Source organism: Nyctibius grandis, chromosome 3 (assembly GCF_013368605.1).
Source record: "Nyctibius grandis isolate bNycGra1 chromosome 3, bNycGra1.pri, whole genome shotgun sequence".
In the NCBI taxonomy this organism is placed as follows: domain Eukaryota; kingdom Metazoa; phylum Chordata; class Aves; order Nyctibiiformes; family Nyctibiidae; genus Nyctibius; species Nyctibius grandis.
In genome coordinates, this window is record NC_090660.1 from 96246815 (window position 1) to 96264269 (window position 17455).

Genomic DNA, 17455 nt, shown 5'->3' on the forward strand with positions numbered 1-17455 from the left:
ATAGGAGGTGAATTTGAGCTACCCACCTTCCTACGCTGGCAAAAATACAGTTTTTGAGGCATATTGTCCTTTTGTTTCTTATTCCCTCTTCTTCCCCATGCACTTAACACATTTGCTGACATCCTTCACTCCATCCTTTCTCTAAAGACAGCCTCTCACTGCACTCCCACTCCTCGGAAGCAACCGGGGGGTCTTGAAGCACTTGCCCAGCCTGCGCACCTTCCTCTTGGCCACCTACTCCCAAACCACCCTAGAATCATAGAATCATTTTAGTTGGAAAGGACCTTTAAGATCATCAGGTCCAACTGTTAACCTAGCACTGCCAAGTCCACCACTAAACAATATCCCTAAGCACCACATCTACTCGTCTTTTAAATACCTCCAGGGATGTTGACTCCACCACTTCCCTGGGCAGCCTCTTCCACTGCTTGATAACCCTTTCAGTGAAGAAATTTTTCCTGATATCCAATCTAAACTTCACCTGGCGCAACTTGAGGCCGTTTCCTCTTGTCCTATCGCTTGTTACCTGGGAGAAGAGACTGACACCCACCTCACTACAACCTCCTTTCAAGTAGTTGTACAGAGCAATAAGGTCTCCCCTGAGCCCCCTTTTCTCCAGACTAAACAATCCCAGTTCCTTCAGCTGCTCCTCATGAGGCTTGTGCTCTAGAACCTTCACCAGCTTCGTTGCCTTTCTTTGGACTCGCTCCAGCACCTCAATGTCTTGTAGTGAGAGGCTCAAAACTGAACACAGTATTCGAGGTGCGGCCTCACTAGTGCCAAATATAGGGGGACCCTCCCCACCTGCTGCCCATTGCCCTGCTCCTCCCACCCTTCACACCTTCACCTGCACCCATCTCTGCCGGGCTGTTTACTTACTCTTCTGCTGTTCAGTAATTACTCATTTTTGTTGTAAACCCCTCTGTAAACAGACTTTCCCATTGTGGGGTGCAGAGGCTGAGCATCGCAGGCTGAATACATTTTCACCTCCTCTGAAACCATACAGAAATCTCTACCCTTTTCCTCTCCAAATCAGTCACCAACCAAGTCCCAGCTGTATATCCTCCACAAACATACCACCAGCACCTCCCCTGGGGAGACAGGCTGCCTAAACCAGGAATAATAATGCGAGAAAAGTAGGTCATCTGCTGTCGGAGAACATGAAATACAAAATTCAGCCACAGAGTGCTGGATGAGTAAAAATAAGAAAGTTAAATCAACTATCGAATCAAACTGATACAGAGCAGAAGTTTCCCTGAATTTTAATACAAAAGGCTTTTCCCTTCACTTGTCTCAGAGCGCTGCTGCCAGTGCTGCCTGGCCTGCGCTGCCTGCGGCTCTGCCTGCTGCAGGCAGCTCCAGTGGCTTCTCCTGTGATCTGCTGACTGGACACAGCAGCAAGGACTGTATCACCGTCCGGATTTGAAGGCACGTAATTATGGTCCATGTTACCATTTTTTAGCATTTCCAAATGCTTTTTTTAACAAGGTCACTATCTTTATTTCATCACGACAATACCTTTGCTGCTCTTCACCTCTTAATTTTACTGGGAAGCATTCTGTAGTAGAACTTATTTTAAATGTGGCCAGAAGCCACTGAATTTTCCTATGCAGAAACAGGAACAGGAAAGGGGAAGAAATATGCCATATGCACAAATTGCAGACCTTCTATTCTGGTACCATCTCTCCTGGGTCGATATGCCTCTGAGAAATGGAGAAAAATCATGAAATAGTCAGAAATGGAATAATCTGTTCACCAAGAATGAGTCTTTCTAGCTGCCCTTACTTGATGGGGACTGATGCCCTGAATCTTGAAGCTTTATTGAGGTGCACGTGCAAAGAGCTGGAGAAAATTGTAATTCAATTTTTACAAGAAGACAGAGCGAGCACAATGTCATCGTGTCTGGCCAGAGAGTCCCAATAATATTGAAAGACGTTATTATTAGTGAATCAGTGAACACTTCTCCGCTGTTGGCTTGCTGCGAAGCTTCTGAAAAGCATTTAATGGACTTTGGGGATGGATTTCCACCGCTGTGTGATCGGTGCCTGCCTTTCCCAGTGTGTTGCTCTCTGCCTGCTCTCCTTTCTGCTTGCTGCCTTTCTCTGGGCAGAGCAGGCGTGTTTTTCCGCACCTCGTCTTTGTGCCTCACTCACACACTGAGACCTTTTATCTTTAGAATGTCCTCTGTTTTTTCCTAGTCTATACCAGACCCATGTCTTTTTTGAAATGCATACTTTCTCTGTTTCATTGAGTTAAATCCTGAGGAAAAAAGGAACATCTCATGTTCAGTGTTTTAACAGCTGAGGAGATGTGAACAGTGTAAATGATCAAAGATGAAAGGGGAAGAGAAGCAGCTGGCCTTATTTTCACGCTTCTATCAAGAATGTATATAGCATCTTTGGCTTTGTATTTTCCTTGGGAATTGTGTAGAGAAACATTGATGGTATGAATGAAGTTACAGTTCTGTGCAAAGCAGGAGCTACAAGAGATAAAATTAATGCTCCTCACAACAAACATTTGGCTGGAAGGCTGGTGATTCACACTTCTCACTTTTTTTTTAATCCTAAAGAAATGTAAGTGCAAGTCATGCTCTAAGTAGAAACCATCATAATGCAAGAAAAATGCAAGTCCTTGTGTCTTCAGAGATGGTCAATATGCTGTTCATTGCAGGTTGCCATAGAGATGCAATATTGTTTTCTTAGCTCACTAATGTGCACTGAATTCTAATACTTTCATAGGAGTGGCATAAGTTAATAAAAATCTTTACAGTTCCAAAAAAGCTTTTCTTTCTTATCCCTCGGATAACATTTGAAATCAAGTGTTTGTCTAATGCACAAATTCCTCCAGTTTGACTAAAATGTGGTGGCAGAATAATGTTATTGAATCTATGTAACCGTGTTTAAATGCTCTGACACACATTTTTACTTTGCTTATGAAGGATGCTGTTGCACAAATGGGCATTGGCTTCACTAAAATGGGGAGCGAGGGGAAAGGAGGAATGAGAGCAATGGAGAAAACAAACCTATAGTTTCCAAGACCAAAAGTGTTTGCAGTTCCTTCCATGTGGCTTGAGACTACATATGGCCAACTGCTTTCCAAAAGCCCACGAACAATATTAATCTATCAATATAAGAATCTCAGCACCCCTCATTGAGTGTCTTGAGTGTCAGCTTTGAAACTGCTCCCTGAAATAAAGTTAAATAAGTTACTGGAAATAAAACCAGCTGCTGCTGGAGCAGAGGGTGCAGGAGCAGGCGCAATGCTCTGGCCAGGGCTCCGTGGTGGCATGTACAATGTGGCAGTCAGCAGGACGAGGCCAAGAGGCAAAACTCCAGCATGCTGCATGTATCAAGCCCCCTACCCTCACCTCAATAAATAAAGAAGGAAGGAAATGTTTGTGGCTTGACGGAGCCAGAGCTGTGGTTTGGATGTATTTCTGGTGACAAATCTGAGCAAAAGGAGTGTGCAGAAAGCTCAGACTGCTGAAGGAGCATCTCTGCGGTCTGTTTTTTTTTGTTTGCCAGGGAAGATATGATTCGGTTACTGAAATAAAGTACACTGGCAGAACACTAAGAGGCTATAGATATCTGTTGCTTAAACTATGACTTACCCATCTGCTTGTCCCTTGTGGAAATGCTGCTCACAGAAGTTTTCCAGACTGTTTTGCACCACAGCCATGATGGTTACCTGCGCCTGCAGCTGCCCGAGGCAGCAGACCTTGAGGTAATCAGTACTAAATACTGATATTTTATTTGTCAAGAGTGATTAGAAGAGGCATGAAATGAAATTTTATGTAACATTGAAGTCACTGCCAGAGCCTGAAATGCTGAAACATTTCTTGGCATGAAAAATCTGTACAACTCCAAGCAACTCTTTGTGTAGAAAACCATCAGTTTGAGGTTGTTGGCCCATTTCCTATGTTCTCCAGGGATGAAGGATGCAGCAGGGAAGGGGTTCCTTGTCTTTTCCGCTGGGTGAATGGCTGGTGGGACCCCCCTCCTAACAGCCTACCATGTTGGTATTCGAACACCCGCATGTCTGTCCAGAGGCCAACTTGCCGTGCCCACAGCCCGGGCAGTGGTACACAATGCTGCAGCTCCAGGGCTGCCATGAGGTGGGGAGCCCCGATGCCTGTGCACCCTGCCAGGCTGCTCGTTCCCTCCTGCATGCCCCAAGGACAAAGGGGATGGCTGAGGGAGGTGAGGAGCCCGAGCCCATCTGCCCTGTGCATCTCACAGCTACGGCCACGAGCAAAACCTTCTGGTGCTGCCCCTTGCCAAGGGGCAGCCCTCTCTGCCAGGGCCAGGGCATCACCTCTGGGAGGGACGACGTGCTGTTGGCTGGGGAGGCAATTTCCAGAGGGGGACGTGCAAGCAGAGTAGTAAGTTGAATTCTCCCTTTGGAGCCTGTGAAGCGGGTGGCTGCTGGCATCTCCGGATGACTAACGTGCCAGGGGAAGGCTGGTGCGTGTTGATGTTTATAAGGCAACTAAATGGCTCCATCTGAGCCTTCCTTGAAAATTTGCCATGGCTGACCTTCTCACCTAAGAGTAATGTTAAGGAGTGAGGTTGCAGAGGGAGATGCTTTGGTGAACTCCAGATTTACCATTTTAAAATGGCATGCCTTGTCTAAGCACTATCCACCCTCTAAAATCCAACCATTAGTCTTTCCAGAAGGTGTTCCCTTGGGCAATGTTTTTATGTTTGGCAGTGCCAGCCTGTAGCTGTTCCTCCAGTTGACACATTTTCTTGAGAAAGACCTTGTGCCTCCTGCCAGGTGCCAGGGGAGCCGCCTGCCCTCACTGCCGGCTCTGCCTTTCCTGCTGCTCTGAGCTCTGAGCCAGCTCAGGAATCACTGGTTCTATAACCAGGGTAGGTGGCTCAAAGGATGTGATATCTCCCACTGTTCCCTCCTCTGGGACTCACAAAAGCTGCCCAGAGATTCCCCAGGGACTCCACATGGGTGCCCTCACCCTCTGCATGGTGCCCGGCTCAACAGCACTTGCCCCATGGTCTCCCACTGGCCCTGAGCTCCCAGGGACAGGGGATGCTGCAGCGGGAAGGGCAGTGGCACTGCACAGTGCTGCACAAGGGACACTACACTCAGCAGTGTCCTCGTGGCAGGAGCTACCTCTGGGCACTCCTGGGGGTCCCAGAGCCCCTTACCATCAGTGTCCTGGTGTTTAGGGGAATGCTGCTCTGTGATCCTGTTCATGTGAGTGTTCGACGTGCCATATCAGCTTGCCTGACCTTCCTTTCCCTGCCATGTGGCCTGGCCAATGGTGCCCTGAGCTCTGGGTGCTGGGGCTCATTGGGAGAATTACAGAAGGTGCAGCTGGGGACTGCGTTTTGGACGGAGGCTCTGCATTGCAGATACAGATTTACCTCACGTTAGGAAAGCATGTGCTCCTCTTCTGGCCATTTTCAGAGCAGTTCATGGACAGAGATTGCTTTGGCAGAGTGCTGCCTCTTTCATTAGCAGCAGTTGTGTTAGGACCCTTAACATGTGAGAGCCAAACATAGCCAGAATATGAAGACGAAGCACCCTGCCGACGGGGAACTCCACGTACCAGTATAAGTTGGGGACAGACCTGTTGGAGAGCAGCGTAGGGGAAAGGGACATGGGGGTCCTAGTGGACAGCAGGATGACCTTGAGCCAGCAGTGTGCCCTTGTGGCCAAGAAGGCCAATGGCATCCTGGGGTGTATGAGAAAGGGTATGGTTAGCAGGTCGAGAGAGGTTCTCCTCCCCCTCTACTCTGCCCTGGTGAGGCCCCATCTGGAATATTGTGTCCAGTTCTGGGCCCCTCAGTTCAAGAAGGACAGGGAACTGCTAGAGAGAGTCCAGCGCAGAGCCACGAAGATGATTAAGGGAGTGGAACATCTCCCTTATGAGGAGAGGCTGAGGGAGCTGGGTCTCTTTAGCTTGGAGAAGAGGAGACTGAGGGGTGACCTCATTAATGTTTATAAATATGTAAAGGGCAAGTGTCATGAGGATGGAGCCAGGCTCTTCTCAGTGACATCCATTGATAGGACAAGGGGCAACGGGTACAAGCTGGAACACAGGAGGTTCCACATAAGTATGAGGAAAAACTTCTTTACAGTGAGGGTAACTGAACACTGGAACAGGCTGCCCGGAGAGGTTGTGGAGTCTCCTTCTCTGGAGACATTCAAAACCCGCCTGGATGCATTCCTGTGTGATATGATCTAGGTAATCCTGCTCCGGCAGGGGGATTGGACTAGATGATCTTTCAAGGTCCCTTCCAATCCCTAACGTTCTGTGATTCTGTAATATCACACGATGGCAAGCAGGCTGAGGTGTGTACTGCCCTGAGCTGAGCTGGCAAAAAGCCTGCAGCCCTTTCAGCCCCGCAGTAAAGCGGCACCTCCATGTGCTGGTAACATCTGGGCAGGTGTCAGGTCCGGAGGTCATCCCTCCTTTGTATGTTTTCTTAAGCTCATGCTCTATGCAGTTTTTATTGTGTGTAATTAGAGTAAGACAGAAAAGTTAGACATAACCCAGTGCAGCAGATTTGGGATTTCCTATATGTGGCTAATTAATGCCTCTGCAATGGAGCTTGGTGCTCTGCATGGTTTGCAGAGGCTGGGAGTGTCCCACATCACCCTGTGCCACAACCAGCTATTGCTGCAGCCTGGCCGTGGGCTTTCAGTGCTTTGCCTTGCCCTTACATAGCTCTGCAAAGTCACCTATGCTATGTGTGCTGGATGGCAAGCGAAGGTGACAATCACAGTGTTCGCTGGCATTCGTGTGAGACAGGATGTTATCATGAGAGGGTTTCCTTCTTCCAGGATGTGGCAGTGCAGGGTGCTGAGCTCTCACCACCTCTGAAACTGAGCTTAAGATGCTCAGAACATTGCAGGATAGTTTTTTGATCTGAATAATTGATTTAATAATTATTTGATAACTATTTGATTAAATAGTGAATGACCGATCACATCAGAACTGGACCATGCTTGCTGCTGTACAATTGCACTGGTAAGAGACAGGCCAGTCCCTGCAGGCTAAATACAGCCTGGCCAAAGAGAGGAGAAAATAAGTGTCTTTTATTCAAAGTCACACAAATGTTTTGGGAGTTATATCTCCCTCTCCTGTGCCCCAGCCTACCGCTCTTTTCCCTGAGTCAGACTTTCTTTCTAACAGTTGAGCAGACACAGTCCATGCCGTTATCTGAGGTCCAGAATATGCATATGATGTAAAGAAAATCTCTAGCCCAGTCTGCAATGAAAAGTCAGTGAAGAAGTTGGGTTTGTTTTTAATATCTGTGTGCTCTTTGTCATGAGAGCATTATTTCACTTCATTAGAACTGCAGTTATCTGTTTAAGTGTTTATATACCAACTTATAATTCTCCTAGTATTTATTGCCAGGATCCTAAATGGTTCAAATATTGGGCTTAGTCTAGACTGTAAGTGTAGATATGATGATAGGCTTCCTGTTTCTTTAAAAAGCCTTAATTTTTATCAGCTCATTTGACTTCCTTTGCAGATAATATCAGCCCACTACTCTTTACATAGGGAGTGAAATATTGGCAGTGCCTGGACACTAGTATTACTTCATATTGGATTGCAGAATTTGTTTACATTTTCTCTTATGAAACCATCTGCTAAGAGGATTCTTGACCTTTTTTTTGGTACTAATCTAATTCAAAAGGATATGGCTTCACAAATTTGAAACCTCAAGGTGATAGTTGGCATGTCTTTGATACAGGGAATTAAATTCAATTGTGCTCCAAAGGGTTATTAAAACTGAAGTATTTTAGGAATGCAAACTCAGGCTTGCAAGCCCCACATGATCTAGCAATGTATTTTTCTTCTTTGCAATGCACATTTGCAGAAGCCAGAGCTGTACTTTCCCCCTCTGGAGCCTGTGAAACATCCAGCAGCACATGAGTGAGCATGAGGTGCACTGCTTCTGAGGAGCTTTACTATGGAAAGAAGTCCCTGATGAAGGACACCTCGTGGGTAGGAGCATTCATTCTTGGGTGCATCATCCCCACTGACCAATTTGATTTTATTTTTTGAATGAGCCCTTCTTCAGGACTCTTCATTCATCACACAGAGTACCCTCACTTCTCACTGTCTCTGTGGGCTGGGGATGAGCTCAGTACTCCACAGTGGGGTCTGAAAGCCCAGAACAGGTTTCTTCACTGGACTGCTTCATGGTGGATAGGTGTTGTAAAGTGCACACTAAAACCTGAGGTCTGTGCCAGGCATCGGGGGCCGCAGCTTGCCCCTGCCTGCTGCGCAGTGGGCTGCTGGAGCCCAGCAAGCTCTGCACTGCTGGGAACTTGCTGCAGGCTGTGGGGATGACTGACAGAAGCTTAGGTCTGATTCTTTAAGCTGACTTAGCAGCATTTACTTCAGTCTCCAGTGCATGTCAATAAAATCAGTCAGGCCTTGTATCTGACCTAAATCTGTGTGACTGCTGCAGAACTGGTACCCGCTTGCACAAAATGAGGGCTTGCATTGCTGCATCCACTGGAAAGGTCCTAGATCAGCTGAGAAGCCTGAGCACTTGGTGCTTTAGGTGCTTGTGGATAGGATCCAGATGGCTTAAATCCTGGTGTGGCTGAGACTTGACATCTCAGCTGCAGAGAGTGACCTGACCTCCCGCTCTTCCAGTCTGCATCCCTCAGCAAACCCTTCCCCATGACATCCTTGTGTCCTCGGGGTGTCCACCTGAAGATGTCCACACTGATCCAGGAGTGCCTATGCTGGGGAGATGGGCAGCTCTCCCACCTGAGGTTTTGTTGCTGTTCTTTGGGTAGGTGGCAGCTGAGCTCTGGGTAAGCCCACTGGGGAAAACCAGACGAAGTTAAAAGCATCTGTTTTTCACCTGTGGGTTCAATGAATGAAGCAATGACCTGGGGAACAGAAAGCCTGGGTTTTACATTCAGAAGTCTTAATAAGATAAAAAGCCTTGCCAGCAAGTAAGCAGGATAAGATCTCCGTAATTGCATTCCTCCTTGTAGATCCAAGCCACACGTACACTGCAAAACAAGAGTAACCTACTCCAGTCCTAGGGCAAAACTGACAAACTCATATCAGTAATCTCTGCGGCTGTTCAGAAACACACCCAAATGCTGGCTTGACCTGTGGGTTCACAACCCAATCCAGAGAGCAGCACAGCTGGGACTGCTCTGTGGTGTTAAAATTGCCTAACACTTTCCATTACAGCATCACAGTTTCTCTTTCTTTTGACTTTGCCAGTTTTCAACTGTTAGGGACAAAATTTTGCATACTAGGTGTCTGCCTCAGGCTGAGAAAATCTGGAAAATTTTGGCCAAAAGGATGTGTTCATTTGCAGGGATGAGGTAACAGGAGCATTCAGGTGAGCTGCCTATCGGAGAAATCCTGGAGGGGTTTTCTCTGAGTGGCTCCTAGGTCCCAGCTCTGGGAGCAGGGTCTCCATCTCTGCCATCCCACCACATGTCAGGGAGCAGCTTTCGTCCTGCCCCAGGGACAAGGACTCAGTCAAGGGCAAGTCTGTGCAGACATTCCTGTTCCAGCAGCTGAAGCAGCTGAGATTTCCCAAGCATGGTGGTCACTTGCCTAAATCTGAGGCCAGGCAGTGATTGAATATGCGCTGCCCTGAGCACCCCAGTGCCCAAAAATGAAGGAGAAGCTGCCTTTTCCTTCCCATCACAGTCATGCTGCAGTGCCAGAAGGAAGGTGCTGATCCTGGAGGAGGTACAGGAGATGGCAAGCAGGGGGCCAGACCAGTGCTCTTTTGCTTCCAGGATTGCCAGAGAAAACTCCACTGGTGCTCACCCTGCCCTTCCCACCTGGGCAGCAAGTACTGTGCTCTTCAAAGGAGAAAACAGAAGGTGCAGACATTGACCTGCTGCTGGGTCCTGCTCCACTGGCAGCATCAAGCCCATGTCTTGCTTAGTTCTTCACCCCAGCTCTTCCTTTCCCCCTTCCCTGTGTGCTGGGGGAGGTAGATAACCGTATTGAGGTGACAGAAAGGTGGCAGCTTTGAGCCTTCAGATGCCAGGAAGCACCACAGGTAGCACCCAGCCACCTTCACGCCTCCTTCTGTGCACCTGTGTTATGAACAGGAGATCATCTGCCCCTTGTCCCTGTACGCGATCTGCAGTAACTCTGCTTCACGTGGGCTCAGCCAGCACCTGCAATTACCCAGAGCAGTGCTAGGGTTATGGAGGAGAGTGGGAGGGATGTATTTCCTAATATAGATTAAAAATACCATTATACAGAATCACAGAATCAATCAGGTTGGAAGACACCTCTGGGATCATCGAGTCCAACGATTGCCCTGACACCACCATGTCAACTAGACCATGGCACTAAGTGCCATGTCTAGTCTTTTCTTAAACACATCCAGAGATGGTGACTCCACCACCTCCCTGGACAGCCCGTTCCAATGTCTAATGGCCCTTTCTGAGAAGAAATTCTTCCTAATGTCCAATCTGAACCTCCCCTGGCGAAGCTTGAGGCTGTGTCCTCTTGTCCTATTGCTAGTTGCCTGGGAGAAGAGGCCAACTCCCACTCCGCTACAACCTCCCTTCAGGTAGTTGTAGACTGCAATAAGGTCACCTCTGAGCCTCCTCTCCTCCAGGCTAAACAACCCCAGCTCCCTCAGCCATTCCTCATAGGTCAGACCCTCCAGACCCTTCACCAGCTTGGTCGCCCTCCTCTGGACTCTCTCCAACACCTCAACATCTTTCTTGAAGTGCGGGACCCAGAACTGGACACAGTATTCAAGGTGCGGCGTCACCAGTGCCAAGTACAGAGGGACGATCGCTTCCCTAGACCGGCTGGCTACACTATTCCTAATAGAGGCCAGGATGCCATTGGCCTTCTTGGCCACCTGGGCACACTGCTGGCTCGTGTTTAGCCGGATGTCGATCAGCACCCCCAGGTCTCTTTCCACCGGGCCGCTTTCTAACCACTCTTCCCCCAGCCTATAGCGCTGCATGGGGTTGTTGTGGCCGAAGTGTAAGACCCGTCACTTGTTCTTGTTGAACCTCATGCCGTTGGTCTCGGCCCATCTATCTAACCTGTCCAGATCCCTCTGTAGGGCCTTCCTACCCTCCAGCAGATCGACACTCCCACCCAGCTTGGTGTCATCTGCAAATTTACTGAGGGTGCACTCAATCCCTATGTCTAGATCATCTATAAAGATATTGAATAGCACCAGCCCCAGAACTGAGCCCTGGGGAACACCGCTAGTGACCGGCCGTCAGTTGGACTTTGCCCCATTATCAAATCAGACTGGAGAGTCTGCCAGCATGGATAGTAGTTTGTTTCCTTTTTTCTTTCCTGTTTCCCCATGGCTATATCCCAGCTGCAATTCTGTGCATTGGGTTTTGGAAAATTTCAGTGCTGCAGCCAGCCAGAAACAACAGGAGGTACAGCCGTGGCAGCTATGGGCTGTCATCAAGGCATCAACCCAAATGCCCACAACCACAAAGTGGCAAAGGTGCAGATAATCTCAGAGGCTATTGAGAAGACTCAAAGCACTGAAAATTGATGTCGTCTTTCTCTGCATGGACACACACAGCCCTGCATGTGCTGCTGACTCCTTCCACTGTATGTAAGGATGCTCAATACTACATTAAACCCAGCTGGTGAAAAAGCAGGCCTTTTTTTCCCCAGGAGGAGGGATCATTAGAGTGCCCAAGGGCTTGTTTTCAATGCTGTGTGTGTTCTTGCCTTCCTTTCTGTTTCTTTTGATAGCTTGTCAGCTTCTTAGGCAGTGCTCACAGACAAGCCTTGCTCATTCAGGCGTTCTAGTTTATTGAATTATTGTATTACTGGCAGTGAGGAGTGCAGTAGCCTCTTTTCTACCTGCTGCTAAGAGCAAATTCCAGAGGAGAATGTGTATCTGTATCCGTGGCTAGCAAAAGGGAAAAAATGGAACAAGCTCTGTTGCATGGAAGATGTACATTGTCTGAAACATTCTCTAAAACTGCATGTTAAGTTACAGAATATGCTGTGTAAGTAAGAGTGGGTAGGAGGGGGTTCCTACTGGAAAGACTATATTTAGGGGAAATAAGTTGTATTATTTAAAAAACATTCATAATTTTTTCTTTTTTTGGGGGCTGAGTTGCTTACACTTTCTAACTTGTTTCTACTCCTGCAGAGTAACTCTCAGGCATAGCCCTTGATCAATTCATTCTTTCCAGAGAGATCTCAGAGATTTCCTGGCACATGCCTGCAATTTTTTTCTAGTGCTGACCACAGCCTTTAGGCATCACCCCCCACGTCCCGGTGTAACACCCACCTGCCTTAGCACTCCCTCTCACTTACTTTTTGCATCATTGTGATCCTCAACTTTGGGTCCAGAAGATGTTAGGGGATGGTAAAAGGTAAAGCAGCTCATCAGTTCCTTGACTGCATTTGAATAGCAGTGCTGTGCTGATCCCCAGAACTGAAATCACTTTCCAGACACGATTTAGCTGCTGTGCATTGGCCATGCCTTTGGCGGACTGGTGGAGTGTCATGCAGCACTGACTGGAATTGAAGCGATTGAGGCAACTTTTGCTTTTAATCAGCTTCTAAATTGTTTCACTTTTGGGTCTCAAAGCCCCATTCTCAGCCCAACTGCACTATTAACAGTGCCCACCTGGGGCTGGAGGAGGTTACCACTGGGTTCATATAGTGACAAAAAAGTCTGAGGAGGTGCAAAGCAGAGCAAAGTAATAAACCCAGGGGCCACAGCTCGTTCCCCAGGGCTTTCTCCTATCCTGCCTCTGCCTTGCTCTTCTACACCATCACTTCTGTGGTGGCCAAACCCTGCAGCTGAGTGTGCCCCACTCTTCCCCCAGTGCCTTTTCCAGAGGTAACCCCATATCCCCGGTCGTGCATGGGGGGTAACCCTGCTGGGACACTGCAGAGGCTGCAGCTCGGGACCAAGGTGTGACCACAGCTCCTTTGAAATTGTCCACAGACACCTGCTCCCTCTGTGCCCGTTGCAGCATTTGCTTATAGGGATTGACAAAATCCAGCTCCTCTATTGTGTTTTCCTTGGGGCTGTGACCTTTTCTGTTAGTAGCCGATGACTGGAACAGATAGCTAACACATCTGGGGCTCTGCTGCCTTCCCAACTCAGGTTGAAGGCTTTTTACACTGCTCTCTTTTGACCCCAGAAACATTTTACAAGTCTCATAGCTTGGGAAGATGGAACAGGTACTGAGGGATTTCTGCCACCAGTAGGACTGTAAGCCTTTCTGGAAGGACATTAAAGTCAAGGATTGGCTAGTGGATGCTTGAGATCTCCATATCTTAAAAAAGTGTAAGAGACAAGTCCTGGTGGGACTTTCCAGTGATCCTTAGTGAGATCTCTTACTCAGTGCACCCCAACGCTTATATTTGCAGAGGGAACATCCTTGGGGTGACCGAGGGACAAAGCGGGGAAATGGAGCATTTGCTTGTTCACAGTATAGAGGAAGGGTAACCTGTGGTGTGATGTAAAAGAGCAGGCAAAAGGGAAGACAACCTTTTGGTTTTGTTGTTCCTCCAGCTGCCTGCAGTGAGTACCTTTCATTTCCATCTTACGGACTGCTTGCTTCTATCTGAAAAGGAATTGAAAGCATATAATTGAAGAGCTGGTTGCTGGCTAGGTGAAGCCTTTGTGCTTATCACCTCATAACAAATAACGTGGCTTAAAAGCTAAACCTGAAATGTTCTGGGACAAATTATATTCTCAAAAAACATATATTCATTTAGGGGCCAGTATTTTATAGCATAGAGTTGAAAATAGTTGCGGGTAGAACTTAGTCTGGTCTGATGTGTGGGTGAGAGTGAGAATTTGCAGCTGTAAAAAATCCCATGTATTAAATCCCAGCTGTATTAAATCCCATAGACCAAAAATGACACTTACAAAAAACCTAATCTGAAGCAAGGATGTATATAAAGAGGCCAAATAAAGGCTGGCATGAAAGTCAGTTTTCATGTTTGATGACATTTTTAGGCTTCTATCTTTTTAAAGAAAGAAGAGACTAATGAGTGCAATAGCAACTGGTGGCTCGCTCCTGGCCATTTTAAAGTATTGTTGAGCTCAGAAGCTCTTAAAAGAGATTTATTACATCTGCCAGAGTAATGTACAATGGATCTTCTGCTGAGGCTTTACGTGCCTGTGGCCTTCAGTGGAATATTTCTTTAGTTACATGGTCATCAAACTGTTAATAGAGACAAAATGCTACCAAGTGAAAAAGCAAGCACTTTAAACTAGATTAACTACTGTTAAGAGATTGATTTGAAAACATGTAATTTATCAGTAAGGGACTATTTTGTTTTGGGCAATTTAGCGTCCACTGCACGCTCCCTGATTCAGCAGGAAGATCGGTATCAGGATCTCGTTTTGAACAAGCTGCGTCTTGAAGAAAACAAATCAGGTGAAAGAGTAGTCTTCATTTTTAAGCAGAAATTGCAAACATAGTAGAGGTTAATGTGACCAAGTACTGGATGCTGCTCTAAAAATAAGGAATTTGGGCTGAAGAAGTATCTATGTATCTTGTCAGAGCTTTGGGATACATTGAGAGACTTATGTTGTTGGTTCAAGACTTGCCAAATACTTTTCAGACAAAGGTCGAAATTCTCACAGGCTCTGTTAAACACTTTTAATTTCAAACACTGAACTTGCATATTGTGGAGTTGAAGGTGCCTTCAATCTGCTGATCCTCAGCTCTCTGGGTTCCTTTGATCTAAAAATACCCTGGCTGGGGCCCCCTGGCACCCACCGCAGCCCTGCTGCATCCCCCTGGCACCCACCTCAGCCCTGCTGCATCCCCCCGCAGCAGCTCTTGCAGGGAGGGGGAAGATACACATCAGTGCTGGAGGGGAGTGGACCCCTCTTCCCGCCTAGCAAGCAGATAAGCCCAACTTGCAGCTCAGCCCTTCTCCCCTCAATGGGGAAACCCATCAGTGGGTTTAGGTCGTATCAGTAGTTGGTGACAGAAAGTGCTTTTTGTGGTACTGCAAGATTCCAGCTGTGCGTCGTGAAGAGTCACTTCCCAAAAGAGGCCTAAGTTTGGAACAGAAATATAGAAAGTCTTCTGAAATTATTTTCTGATGTGAAGAGATAGGGCTGAGGAAGATGCTTCTCACCAGGAGGGTCCCTGAGCATCCTCCGCAGGAGCGTCCAGGTCCTAGCCAGGCTGTGTAACCTCCGGCGGTCAGTCCCACAGACATCACTCTGTCCTCTCCTGGGCAGTGGGGAATAGCAACAAGCAGAAGGTGACGCAGGACATAAGAAATACTTTTCATGGATACCTGGAGTCAGAGCAAGGTCTCCTACTGTATTTCAGCTTCACACCGTTAGGAGCCCAGCACATGAAACCTGCGGCATTTGCCAAGTGATGTATATACTGATTTGTGAGAAGACAGCTCCTGGGCTAGGCTGGATTTAACTTTGTGCTGAAACGTTGCTCCATTGATTTATCTTTGCAGGCTAGAAAATATCAGAGAACTTCCTTAATGATTTTTTTGGTTATTGCATGTTTTGTGACAGATCTATTGGTCCCACTAACAAACCAGGTCACATATCCTGTAACCTCACAGCAGCTGGTCTACAAGCCCTGCATTTTTTTCCTTTAGGTAAAACACCTGAATTGATTTCCACTATATGTTAAGCTCTGACAAGGAGATTTCCACGGCCATCAAGTTGTCCTCTGGATGGCTTTTTTTTTTAACACACCTGATTTTGTTCTCAGATTACTGTTAAAGTAGTTGATGATGATGGAAGCTTGCATTAAAGCAATTTGCAAAGAACATCAGCCCAGTTACGAGTCAGCATGTGGGTGCCAGGGCATTTATTTCTGATGCTATCCTACCATGTGAGACTGCTGCTCAGGACTGTATTTTCCAACATCTGTGAATGTTGTTTTCTTTAACATCTTCAGTAAGTGGGCAAGAACATTGCACAGACTTAGGGAGAGGAAATCTGTATGAAGCAATTTTCCTCCCACACTGCTGCAGAAGGATCCTTCCTCCTTGTGTGAGCTTTACTTGAAACACTGACAAGAGAGAACTTCGTTGTTGTTCCTTAAATAGCAGCTGCCAATGCTGAAATTAAAAAAAAAAAGGATAAATACCTGTTGTATTTGCTAACTTGGTGCATACAAGTTATGGCAGCAACCCGTTTTGGTGTGTGTGCCCTTAGTTGAATGGCACAGTACAGCACCAGTGCTCTTTCCTCTGTTTCATCCCTGTGAAGCCCTCAAAGGTTTTTTCTTCAACCTTTTGGTAACTTCAGATGTCACTAATATTTTTTTCTCTAGTCAAGTGTGTCCTTTTTACTTCTGCCAATATTTCTGACAAAACACATATGTAAGCAGGTAAATATGCTTCATGTATTTCTGCTACGCATTTCAGCCTTGATAGATGCTTGTCAGTTGCGTAGGTATGGGAGTGTAGTCTCCTGGGCCCTGTGCTAAATATGAGGCTGGCACCATGTCTCAGTCACATCCACTTGCCCTTGGAACAAAGACTTTTTCCTGACAAGGTGTTTATATCGTTGCTCATCATTATGGTATGCTATGTGCTCCTTTTCAAAAAAAATTATTTTAATATCACAGCTTTGTTTATGATACAATGCTTGGAACTCTGGAAGATAACCAGACTTTTTAAAATTATTTTTTTCTGATATGTCTGGATTCCTCCAGTTTCTTAAATACATTATTTGCAGCTGATGTCACTGAATCATCTTTGCTCTTAAGCTTTGAGAATCTTTTAAAAAAAGCAAACACATCTTCTTCAAGCATTAACTAAATGTGAAACATTTTGCCCCAAAGGGTGATCATCACAAATTATGGTTAAATAGAACCAGAGTTCTACAACAAAAACTGTGAAGTGCCATAAATATCATTAATGCCATATACTACCTGTTTTTGGCTCAGGACTCTAATAGCAGAGAGAAGTTGTGTGCTGCCGGGGCTGCCTGGCCTGGGACAGTCCCATTCCTGTGCCTGACCCTCCTGGCAGTGCTGAATTTGTGTTTCATCTCAGATGCCTGCTCTGCAGTGGCTGAGGGGCACTAAGTCTACAGGCTTTATCTGCACTTTGAATTCAAAAGCCACAACCTGCTCTGCCTTGTTTGAACACCCATCACAGGAGCAGTCTCCTGTGTGATCCACCAGCGTGCAGATCCTGCTGAGCAGGGTGTCTATGGACTGGCCTCTCACAAATGTTATTGAACCAATTTATCACATTCTGAGGAATATACGAGTCTTGACGGGAGAGACGTGAGACCCCTCATCACTTCTGTTTGACTTGTTGCAGTAGCAAAGCACTGCAGCAGTTATCTCCGGGCTCAGATGACTGACTAGAAGTGATTTTTCACCAGGTGACATTTGCAATAATTAGATGGTGCTTTGCTTGCTTGGGAGGAAATAATCAGCATGACCTTCAAAAGGCTCTGTGGAAAGCGGCTGTTGTAAAAACACTTATTCGAACCTCCTATGAAAGCTGCTCCCG